At 41.9% G+C, this 12,584-nt stretch overlaps 1 protein-coding gene across 5 annotated transcripts in view; it reads left to right on the forward strand.

Annotated features, from left to right (window-relative positions):
* Window positions 1-12,584, forward strand: part of DLGAP2 (DLG associated protein 2) — a 662,574-nt gene that overhangs the window by 247,743 nt on the left and 402,247 nt on the right. The gene's annotated exons all lie outside the window — the stretch shown is intronic.

Below are 12,584 nucleotides of genomic sequence, written 5' to 3' on the forward strand. Positions count from 1 at the left end.
AGTTGTCTCCTTTGTTGGATGCATGGGACACTTATCCCTGGAGCCAGTTAGAAGCATGGGGTGCCCAGCATCCTGCAGCCTTTGTTCTTGTTTGACTTTTCACGTGGGAAGGAACTTGAAAACATTCCATGTCTCTTTCTCCTCTAGCTGGTTCAGAAACTGGCTCGAGGTTGACTCAGCCTTCCATCCTTCCGAGGTCGGTAAAAAGAGTACCCAGCTTGCTGGGGGGAAAGTGTAGATGACTGGGGAAGGCAATGGCAAACCACCCTGTAAAAAAGTCTGCTGTGAAAACGTTGTGAAAGCAACGTCACCCCAGAGTTGGAAACGACTGGTGCTTGCACAGGGGACCTTTCCTCCTTTCCTCTTCATGACCATCTCAGCTGTTAACAACCAACGATGTCAGGTGACAGTGGAGCAGTGTACAGTGTGATAATACATCACACAAAGTGCCAAATTAGGTATTATGAAGGAGAAGGGGAAAGAGACATGAAGTAATAGCAGATCTCTGTAGCTCTCAACGTCTGACTTTGATCTCAGACTTACCAAAATCGCTAGGTAGAATCTAACACAGGTGTAGTAAATAGAAGTACAACTGAGCACAACAGTAGTGGCAGAGGAAGATAAGAAACAAAAGCAGCTGGCCTTGGGAAGTAATTCTGTACCTGAGAGAGGGCTGAATTCCCAAACCAAATCTCAGGAAAGTGTGCAGCATGAGTGAAAATGGGGGTTCATAATCTGAACATAAGAAAATCTGTTCAGTTATGTAGGAGTCAGTGGAACTGGGCCAGTGGGAAAGTATTATCTGTCAATGCATATTTTATCTTTGTTCTAGGAAGTTTCCAGATTTTGAACTGAGAAACATGAATGCCTACAATTTGGAGCAATGTGGAAAACAGTGGCATTCATCCAGCCCTACAGTTCCTCTGATGGAATGATATTTTAATTTGAGGAAGAGGCGGTAGCTTCCTTCCTACTGCAGATGCCCATTTGCCTCATATGCTGTTCCTGAGGGTTCCCTAACCTCCAGGAACAAAATTTCAGGGGGCCTAGTGGGCTGCAACAGTGGTAATGTCCTATTTCAGTGGAGTCCATGAATGGGCATCAAAATATTTATCTGCAATTATACAAGAGTATATCCTTTGGACAGCATTGTCTATAAATTTGGTAATATTTCTGTATGCATAACAAAACCCTAATAAGGCAAAGGCCTCTGTATAGAATTTACTTGATGATAATTGGTATTGGATTTGGACCCTATAAAATGTGACTGGCAAATCAGATCTTCCCCCTCCCAGAGCAGCTGCCTGCAGCACCTAAGAAAGTATTGCAGGCAGAAGAGGGGAAATTTGGTCAGATTTCTCCTCCTTGCTGCAGCCCTCCTGTGCCCAGTGGCTTGTAGCATCCTTTAACCTACTGTAAAAGCCTTGGACAGAGGACTACTATGGAAAGAAATGAAGAATGCCTTGCACTGATTTGAAGAATCCAGGCTATTATATTGTAGAGCTTATTAGGGAACCCTCATCCTACTGTAAATAAACTAATACTACTCACTATTTAAATTTGTTTTTATTTTGTTTTTCAAGAACGGAAGTTAAGTGCAGCTGGCATCAAAAATGACCTGCTAAACATTTGTTTCTCAAGTCTCTTCAGTAATTTCTCACTTAAACTATAAGAACTGTGTGACTGACTTCATTACAGCTCCCAGAAAAAAACAGGGTCAATAGTTTCCCCACCAAGTTAAATACAGATCTGCTTCAAAGCAGTAATCTTTCCAGTGGAGAGAAAGATTGCTAAAACCAATCTGGCATGCTGGAGAGCTTGGATCTAAGTGACCTCTGTCTTTTGTTTGTCTTTGTTTATAATGCAAGCTACCTGTGCATTGTAGCTCCATCTTAAAGGGTGAAAGTCTGATTAAAGTTATGAATGTCTAATGAAAAGTGTGAATCAAATGAAGAAATATTCATAGATACATGCTGTGGTGCCTTGGCATATATAACATAATGGCGAGCTATAACACTCAGATAATAAAAGTTAAGGTAGCAAGTTATAAAAAGCTAGGGTTGCCAGCTTGGGTGGATAAAACCTGGATATTTGAGGGTGGAGCCTGGGGAGGGTGAGGTTTGGGGAGGGACCTCAGCATGGCATAATACCATAGAGCTAACCCTCCAAAGCAGCCATTTTCTCCAAGGAAACTGATCTTGATCATTTGGAAATCAATTTTAAAGCAAGAGATCTCTAAGTGCCACTTGAAAGTTGGCAACCCTAAAAAAGCAAATAGCCGGCATGTAGATAAATGCATATCTTCATCTAGGCTTTCTTGTATTTTTCTATCTTTATAATAAAATTCTTCCAAAACTACTGTAGAGAAAGTGGCAAGGCATATCCTCCTCACAGGCTATGAATCTGGTATCTTCTATGGCATTGCTAACCTCCAGGAACAAAATTTCAGGGCATCTAGTGGGTTGCAACAGGAGAAGGAATTGGCAATGTCCTATTTCAATGGAGTCCATGAATGGTCACCAAAATATTCATCTGCAGTTATACAACAGTCTATGGCCCGGATGTTGGCCCACTTGGGCTGTCCTCTATCCCAGAGGGCTATACTACCAGACCCCTGGGGCCTGGAACCGAAAGCAATGGACCACAGAAAAGGAATTTATACCTGCAGCTGTTGCAAGGGCGGGGGACAAGTTTCAACTGGATAGGGAGCAGGTGGAGTTGTGAGGAAATGGAGGCATGGCCAGACTCAATGGGGGATGGTTGGAAACCGAGGCTATGGACAAAGACACATGGAACAAGAAGGGGAAAAGGTCCTGGAAGAGAAGTGGCACAGAGTGGCCTCCTTGGCAGCAAAGGGAAGCAAGGCCAGATGAAAGGCCAGCCACCCCGGATGCAGAGCCTATACCGGGGCGGGGGGAGGTGGAATGGGAGTCCCAATCATTGGATGCCTCCAAAAATGACTACCTCCAGTTCCTTAGAGGAGGGAGTGCGTTGGCCGAGGCAGGGGGAAGGTGGCCAAAGGCTCTTGATTTAAATGGGAGGGAGTTCCTGACCAAGGAGGTAAAGCATATGACTCTTCTAGGCTTCAGTGAGAGCCAGTTTGGTGTAGTGGTTTAATGTGCAGATTCTAATCTGAGAGAACCGGTTTTGATTCCTCACTCCTCCACATGCTTCAATTCCTCAAGGCCTGTAAGCCCTGGGCCTTTGGTTGAGGTGATGGGTGTCTTGTTCTTCTGACCTCCGTGCTCCACTCCCCAACCTGGTATATTTAATGACTTGGGGTGGGGGGTGATTGCCCACTGTTCAGTTCTGGGCATTTTATAGACCTGTAGGAGCATTATGTCCTATGTTTATGGGCCATCTGGATTTGATTATTTATTATATAATTGTGGAAGGTTTTATCTATTGTTTTAGTTGTATTTTTAATCACCATGAGCTGCCGTGAGCCCTGCTTGCAAGTAAGGGTGAGATAAAAATGCAACTAATATATAAATAAAAGCTACCCCATGCCATTTAAAAACCATATACATTTTCCTTTGGCTTTCCAGCTCTTGTAGCAAGTTGCTGTATGTCCATTTGACCAGGTTGTGGTTTTTGCAAGAAATATCTGTGGCTTCCTTGTTGATATAGTGACATAAGACTGGATGATTCTGGTGGTGGTGGGAAGCAGATGGGGCTACTCTGTAATTTTTGTTCTGCTTGAAGAGCTAAATCCTTTATTGTGAGGACAGTGGTCCTTTTCTGGTACTTGAAGTCAACAGAATGAAAGTAGGGAGACAGGGTGCAGGATCATGACAGCATTCTCTTCCCTTGGCCTATGCTTATTCACGGGAACATATGGATAGAGCTTGCGTATGTACAAGTGTACTTGCATAGGGCTGTCTCTATACATTTGAGGTTCCTGGAAAGAGTGAGATTCCTGACTGCATGGACAGTGTTGGGGATGTGCAGATTCTGTGGGTAAGTTACACTGAATGCACATGGGTTGGGAAATAGAGATCACCACTGTGCTTCTGAACTCTCCATTCCATTCAGTTTTTTAACAAGATATACAGAGTGCATGCATTCAGATTGTCACTCTCTCAGCAGCACTGGGGAATTCTCAGCGGTAGCTCCTTAGCTCTGGAACTCCCTTCCACAAATTTTTACTAGAGGTGATAAAATACTGACTTGATTGGGCAAATGTTAAATGGACAGGAATAAGCAAGAGTTTTTATGGCAGCATATTTTTTAAAAGTGTGTTTTATAGATACAGATTATCTTTTACATTGGCTTTGCTATTCTTTTTGTTGTAATAATGACATGATAATGCTTTATATGGTAATGTTATTGGTTCACAAAGGTTAATAACCAACCTTGTGAATAGAACGGGTTATAAAACCAAAGTTATCAGAGTGGCATCCTCTTTGTGAACTAAAAAGTCATTTTCTGCCCTCTGTCTGGAGCTATGTACATGGCATAGAGTTGCCAGGTCTGTGTTGGAAAAATACCTGGAGACTCTAGGGGTGGATGTGGGAAACGGCGGAGTTTGGGGAGGGGCCTCAGCATGGTACAATGCCTTAGAGTCCACTCTCCAAAGTATCCATTTTCTCCAGGAGAGCTGATCTCTGTTAGCTGGAGATCAGTTGTAAAAGTAGGAGATCTCCAGGTTGGCAACCCTGACATAGTATGCCACCATTTCATTTTAACCATTCATTTTAATGTCTCTGATATAGACTAGCTGGGAAAGTAACAGCTTACCCAAGACCACCCAGTGAACTTCTTGGGTGAAATGAGTAGAGTTTTATTGCTGACTTTGCAACATCCAAACCCAGTATGCCAGCCGTTGCATCACAGTGGTTGTGCAAATCTTTGTGGGAACAACTGTACAACTTTGAACCACTAGTAAGCCCACCAGCAATGCATTATGGCTTGTTTCACAACTCCTTGATTCTACAACTTCAGGTGAACTGCAGAGAAATCAGCTTATGAGCTCTTGGTAGATCAAGATACATAGCTGCTGGCTGAATTTGACAGTTGGTCACAAGTGTTGCAAGCCTGTGACAATATTCAGAAGCATCTAAGTGTATATTTTACCTGTATTTCACTTATTTCCTCAGTTTCAGCAGAAGTTAATTTCATATTTCCTTTGACAATACATTGTGGGCTAAGGTAGAAGTAATTAAAACACATTGGTAATTAAAGATATTACCGTACACACAAAAGTACCTTTAATTCCCAGTGCATTTTAATGTTCTGTTGCTGTTCATTTCCAAGGTAATGTCTGTAATATTAAGAGTCTGCTCCCAGAGTGGAGCTCTGTAGAATCAATGTTACACTGCTATGAGTTTTCCAGGTTTGGAATATAAAATTTATAAGAAGAGTATTTGTTCAGACAGGTTAGTTGAGATTATTATGTCAGAACACTATTTAAGATCTTTCAGAATAGATTGTGCAGGGTAGGACTCATTATGTGTGTCACATGTTTCAGGAATGTGTTAATAGTTGCTTCTCTCATCTGTTTCTGTCTTAAATTTGTGCCATAATACATTTTTTCTGATGACATACTTTGCTTGTGAATTAGGGAAATGCACTTCAGTAATCCGCTGATCACATCTAAAGCAATTATTCTTTGTGAGGTAAAGTTGGAAGAGTTACCCACTTTGGATATTCTAGACATAATTTAGAAGATAGCCTACCCTTTTAGTATAATTGATATTAAGCCAGGGGATCTTTTACAGTGTCTCCCCTCCCCCCTTTATAAAAGGCAGCTCCTACTGTTCTGTCTTAATCTGACATGGCGAAATCTACAATCCTGTGCACAGATCCATGTAGATAACTACGTTGGTCTGAAACAACAGAACAAAGTTAAAGCCCAATGGCACCTTAAAGACCAACAAAGTTTTATTTAGTGTATAAACTTTCGTGTGCATGCTCACTTCATCAGACAGAACGAAATGAGACTTGCCAGTCCATACATATAAGGTAGAGGTTGAACAGCAATACTGAGTAAAATATAATGAATGTTTTAACAGATGTAAGCAAGAATAACAACCTAAGTTTATTTATTTATTTAATTAATTTAATAGGCTTATATTCCGCCTTTTCCCGTAAACGGGCTCAAGGCGGATCACAACATATGAAAATAGCAATAAAAACCAACATATCAAAGTTAAAACACCAATTTAAAAATAACAGTAAAAACAATAAATAAAATGCACCACTGGCGGACAGGGCACAACATATCAATAACCAGTTGCACTGTAATAAGCATGATGTCACCACAAGGTTATCATGGTTTAGATTAAATTCTGGGAGAAAACAGGCAAATAAATGTGTAGGAGTTTTGAGAGTAATCATTTGACCCTGATGTCATACTCAATCCTATGCACACTTAACTATGAGTAGCAAAAGTGAGACTTATTTCTGAATAAAAGTGTGTCAATTGCACTGCAGAAATAATAACTCACAATAGTATTTGACTAAGGCTGGGTCTGGACCAGCAGCTTAAGCTGACACAGGAATGGCTGGCAGGCAGATTTAAAAATCAAGTCCAAACACGCACATCTGACACCCATCCTGCTCCCACACTCACCGTGTCCTCTGGCGTCTCTAAGATGACTCAAAAGGCTACCACTTACGATGTGGTGGCACATTCTTCTACTGCACACCATCTGCCTTTCCTGGCGTCTGAACACAGTAACATGTAGGTGAGGTGGATTAGCGGTGTGAACCCACCAATCTGCTCTAGGCGCTCACCAACATTCTTTTTTAAAAAAAAAACTGCCCTGGGTGCATGGCCTCTAAAAATGTAAGGAACAAAAGAAACTCAAACCACACAAAGGGGGTGGTGTGCAACAACCATCTGACTGCACTGTGTGAGATACAGGTGCATGGTGCAGGAGTGTCTGATTGCTCTTTGTCCACTCCATTTTGGAGCAGTACAGTTTGAGGCACCTCTGGTGTGCTCGAGGCTGCCGGTCTGTTCCTAGCCTAAGATGCATTTTTCCCTGAATAAAATTGAAGACATTCTTCATTTTTATATCTGAAAAGTTTTATTTTTATAGTCTGTAACAATCAGAACTGCCTGATGTCAGAGGAGCCTCTGTATTTTGGCATTAGTCTCTGATATGAATAGGCCTTCGGACAGAAGTGAAGCTTTTGCAAGGATGAAACAAACAGCGACCATTTTCACCCACAGCTTACCTCACAGTCACAATCCTGTTCACTCCGCAGCGTCTGTTGGATTTCCCACCATCTGCGCCAGAGTTACAGGAAGTGCCGTGGCTTTTGCGTAGCAAACGTAAACTGGGTTTTAGTGGTTTACGTTTGCTATGCAAAAGCTGTGGCACTTCCTGTAACTTCGGCGCAGATGGTGGGAAATCCGACCAGACGCTGCAGAGGGAACAGGATTGTGACTGTGAGGTGAGCTGTGTGCGAAAACAGTCAGCCTCCTGTACCTGAGGGCAATTCTGTTGTATCTCTGACTAACTGATCTAGTAATATGGATGACACAAAGGCCCATCAGGCTCCCATGAGCCCAAGATAGATAGATAGATAGATAGATAGATAGATAGATAGATAGATAGATAGATAGATAGATAGATAGATAGATAGATAGATAGATAGATAGATAGATAGATAGATAGATAGATGGATGGATGGATGGATGGATGGATGGATGGATGGATGGATGGATGGATGGATGGATGGATGGATGGATGGATGGATGGATGGATGGATGGATGGATAGATAGATAGATAGATAGATAGATAGATAGATAGATAGATAGATAGATAGATAGATAGATAGATAGATAGATAGATAGATAGATAGATAGATAGATAGATAGATAGATAGATAGATGGATGGATGGATGGATGGATGGATGGATGGATGGATGGATGGATGGATGGATGGATGGATGGATGGATAGATAGATAGATAGATAGATAGATAGATAGATAGATAGATAGATAGATAGATAGATAGATAGATAGATAGATAGATAGATAGATAGATAGATAGATAGATCGCTCTCTTCTCATACTTCCCTGTGTGCTAGTTGGTATTCTTGGGTTGTTACTTGTTAGTTGTCCCCCTGCTTAAGTTAGCCCACCTGATATCAGCTAGAGCCTGTGCATTTTGTATTGTAACTTCTGCTTGGTGGAGGTATGTGGTGGAGTCACTGTCTCAACAAATTTTTTGGAGGTGCTATGATGCCATTCCATTTGCCAAGCTGTTTAGTGTTGTATAGGCTTCTTTTAGGGAAGAAGGGGATTACTTGAGGTTTTATTTTATTTCATTAGTGATTTGTAAGCTGCCTCGAGCCATGAGGAAAGGCAGGATATAGATATTTTAGTAAATAAAATAAGGCAGTGTACCTGGTGAAGGGATACTTAGAGCTTATTGAGAACTTTTACTGAAAGTTTTTCTTAGATTTCACAAGCTCACTGTTTGTATATTTCTGATATTCATAGGGCAAAGGACAATGTTAAGAATAATAATTCTAAATGGCTGGTGTGATCACAGAGAGGGAATTCACTATTCTCTGAGGTTTCTACACTCTGAGTTTTGCAGTTCTGTTCACCTTCGTTGATATGGATCTTGTAGGACTGTACAATGTATTTCTGTGTGCCCGCCCTAAATTCTTGCAATAGAAATGCTCTTCTCCTTAATGATGGGAATTTGCTAGTCTACTATAAATGACTGAAAAGTGTCCAGCGAGAATTCAGGCAGAATTCCTTGTAGAACTGTAGAGCTGGACTTATCTATATTGAAACTGAAGTCATGTAATTGTGAATTCAACTGAATGGTAATATTCATTTCTCCCTGTAAATAAAGATAAATGTGAGCTTATACTACTTATTATCTCCTACTGTTCAAGTAGTTACAGCAGTCTGAATAACCAATACTTACCTACTAGAGTATGTATGTACATTCCATCAAGTTGCAACTGAATTACGGCAACCCCAGCAAGGGGCTTTCAAGGCCAGTGAGAAGCAGAGGTAGTTTGCTATTGCCTTCCTTTGCAGAGTTATCCTTGGTGGTCTCCCATCTAATCCTGCTTGGTTTCTGAGATTTGATGAGATCAGACTATGCCTTCCCTTACTACCCAAAAAGGGTGTTTCCCCCATTTCCCCCCAAAGAGGTATTTGCAGCAGTATCTCTGAAGCTTAGAGTTACCTGGTTTGGAATACAAATTTATTTAGGCTGTATTTCTTGAATGTATTATGAATGGAATATGAACAGGATTCATATTTCATTCATAGTACATTCATATTCCAAAGATGCTTTGTAAGCACACACAAAAGTACATTGGATGACAGAAAGTTTTCACTGGAAGAGCTGAGGAAATCACAGAAAACCTGGAAATATTTATTTGCTTTTAGCTGAAGTCTGTTTTTGTTCAGGCTCAGAGATAGCAGTGAAAATGCCATGAAAAGGTTATTTTTTAAAAAGTCTTCAGGGAACTGTGGACAAGCCCTGCAAAACACTGGAGGGTTAGTGACAAGAGAAAACCATGCAATCCCTGATCTGTTTTAACAAGCACAGAGAAACTTTTGAACCCAAACAAGCCTATTTCAGATAGTGGCTCTTTTTATATATGCCCTTCTCCTGGCCTCTGTTTTCATAAGTGTTCTCCTTTTTGTGATCTCTTTGTACTTTTATCCTAAAAGCATCATTAATAAGTTTCACAGCATTAACAAAGTACATTCAACCTGCCCAGGTCCTTAGAATAATTATAGGGAAGAAATACAGTCTTTCGTGTTTGTAGATGACAAAAGTAAATCTGTGAGGAGGAGGAGAAGGAGTTATTGTACTCTGCTTTTATCTACCTTAAGGAGTTTCTGGCTTACAATTGCCTTCCCCTTCTTCTCCTCATATAGGGTTGCCAAGTCCAATTCAAGAAATATCTGGGGGCTTTGGGGGTGGAGCCAGGAGACTTTGGGGGTGGAGCCAGGAGATATTGGGGGCGGAGCCAAGAGCAAGGGTGTAACCAGCATAATTGAACTTCAAGGGAGTTCTGGTCATCACATTTAAAGGGAATGCACAAATTTTTAAATGCCTTCCTTCCATAGGAAATAATGAAGGATAGGGGCACCTTTTGGGGGGCTCATAAAATTGGACCACCTGGTCCAATCTTTTTGAAACTTGGCAGGTATTTTGGGGAGAGGCACTAGATGCTATACTGGAAATTTGGTGCCTTTATCTCAAAAAACAAGGCCCCCCAGAGCCCCTGATACCTGCAGATCAATTCCCCATCATTCCCTATGGGAATCGTTCATGGAGGTGCATGATGGCTCTGGGGGTGGGGCTTCCCTTGCCGGCCAGCTGGCTGGGGGAGGGGGGAAGCCTGTAAAACCTGGGGATCCCCCTCTGGGACCTGGGGATTGGGAAGCCTATCCTCATAACAGGCACCTTGTGAGGCAGGTGAGACTGAAAGAGTTCTGAGAGAACTGTGACTGGCCCAAGGGCACCCAGTGGGCTTCATGTGGAGGGTTGGGGAATCAAGCCTGATTCTGCAGATTAGAGTCTGTTGCTCTTAACCACTACACTATGCTGGGGTTCCACTATCCATGGCCTTCTCTTCTATAACAGTTTAAATTTATTTTATCAGTGAAAAGTTACAAAACGAATTCTACATGCCTCTGCAAAATCAGGCCTGAGATGAACAATGTCTTACATACTTTAAAGTGAACTATAATAACAAAAGAGCCCACTGAAATGTTGCCAAAGGATAAGTGCCAAAAAAACCCCAAACGAAAAGCCTGATGCCAGAGGACATGCGATGCTATAAAGGTTACCTAAATTAATAGCATTTTGAAGCTGCTATTTTCATTCTGGTATAGAATGACCCATGAAGTTAGGGTTCAGCATGTTTCTGGACTAAAAACAATAATGTTTTTGGACTAAAAACAATAATGTTTCTGAACTAAAAACAACAATATATATATATATTTTAAAATACATATAGCTTTTTGATGCTTTTTGATGCATGTGTGTGTTCCATGTACAAAGATCCTGAACAATGCAGAAAACATATTGCCTGATAATCTCCTTTGCAGCTTATCCATGGGCTAGAACTCTGCATCTATGTTCCTGTAGGTCTAATTCTGTCTTGAACAGTCTCACCTGTTTTCTTTAGTCCAAGCCTGCATGCCTCACTCTGTCCTAGGCAGGGTGGCATTATTGTCTCCACTGTATAGTCTTCCTCTCTTCTGTTGAGGGGGAAATAGCTAATCTTCAGAAATAGTACAAATCAAACATGCCTGACAGGCCTTTCTGGACCCTAAAGAGATTGCTTACTTTTGCAAGAATTTGTAGAACAAAGGGTGCAATCACATGAGCAGTTAGGTCTGTCAAAGCCACCCTCCTCTCCAGATTAAATGGGTGCACACACACACACATACATGTGGGCCCCCGTGCCCCACTCATTGTTACTTCATGCTGCGATGACTCCCAGATGGATTAAATAGCCGCCAGGAAATTTGGGTGGCTTCTCTGGCAAAGTGCTTCCATTGCAGGTTTCCAGCCAACATCACCTCAACATGCCATGGAAATGCATGAGCAATGCAATCGCTCTACTTCATTTCCAGCACATCCTCTTTTTTTCTCCAACACCACTCCAAGGAGCGTTCGTCCACTTGTCCAATTCTGCACACAAACAACAGGACTTTAAAAAGCAACCAAACCCATTCCACGTGAGTCTGTGGTTGTAGTGCACTGGCAATGTGAATGCCCCACCATGGGCCTGTGCTGCTTTGCTGTTGGTTTAGCAGCCACTGTCTCATCAATGGAGGTGGCACAAAATTGAGTGGCTTTTCCAAATGTGGGATGCTGCTGCAGCAAACTTCCAGTCTGATTGCCCCCAAAGTTTGATTCCAGTGGCACTTTTAAGACCAAGTTTTATTCAAGGTATGAATTTTCGTATGCATGCACACTTCCTTAGATGCATTGAAATGGAAGGCAAAAGGTGCCACTAGTCTCAAATTTTGTTCTGTTGCTTCAGACCAACACAACTGCCCACTTGGATCTCACAAGAATTTGGTCACTATTTTCCAACCACCATAATCAGTCAGAGCAATGGAAATGGTTTCCACAGTCACCTGGGAGGACCAAATCATCAGAAGAGTTTGAGAAGTCCTAGAAAGCATGTGTGGCTCACTCTGGTGTTCATAAAGAGGACGAAGGAAAAGGGTAAGGAGCATTGGGTGCCCTAGATCCTGCATGTAGATGAGGTGATGGGTGGCAGGGATGGGCAGAAGTGATGAGTGGTATGCTGGTGGCCACCCACCAAAAACAGAACAGCAACACACACACAAAAACTCCTGCCACTTGAGGCTGCTGCCTTGATATAACCAACCCTGGCCTGATTTATGGTGTCTGATGCTATATCTGTATCAGTTCACCTTATATAATGCATGATGAATGGCTACTGCTTAAGAAGGGTGGATTGGCAAAGCTTCCCTTGGCCCCCACTGTGCTTTTTTCCCTTCTGTTTCCTTGTCTCCAGCCTGTGCATTTTTACGGGGAAGATAATTCCTCTGCTTGATAGATCTTATTCTCAGACTTGTGCAGAAAGGCTTGCAGCCTTCTTGAT

Source organism: Heteronotia binoei, chromosome 1 (assembly GCF_032191835.1).
Source record: "Heteronotia binoei isolate CCM8104 ecotype False Entrance Well chromosome 1, APGP_CSIRO_Hbin_v1, whole genome shotgun sequence".
NCBI lineage: Eukaryota > Metazoa > Chordata > Lepidosauria > Squamata > Gekkonidae > Heteronotia > Heteronotia binoei.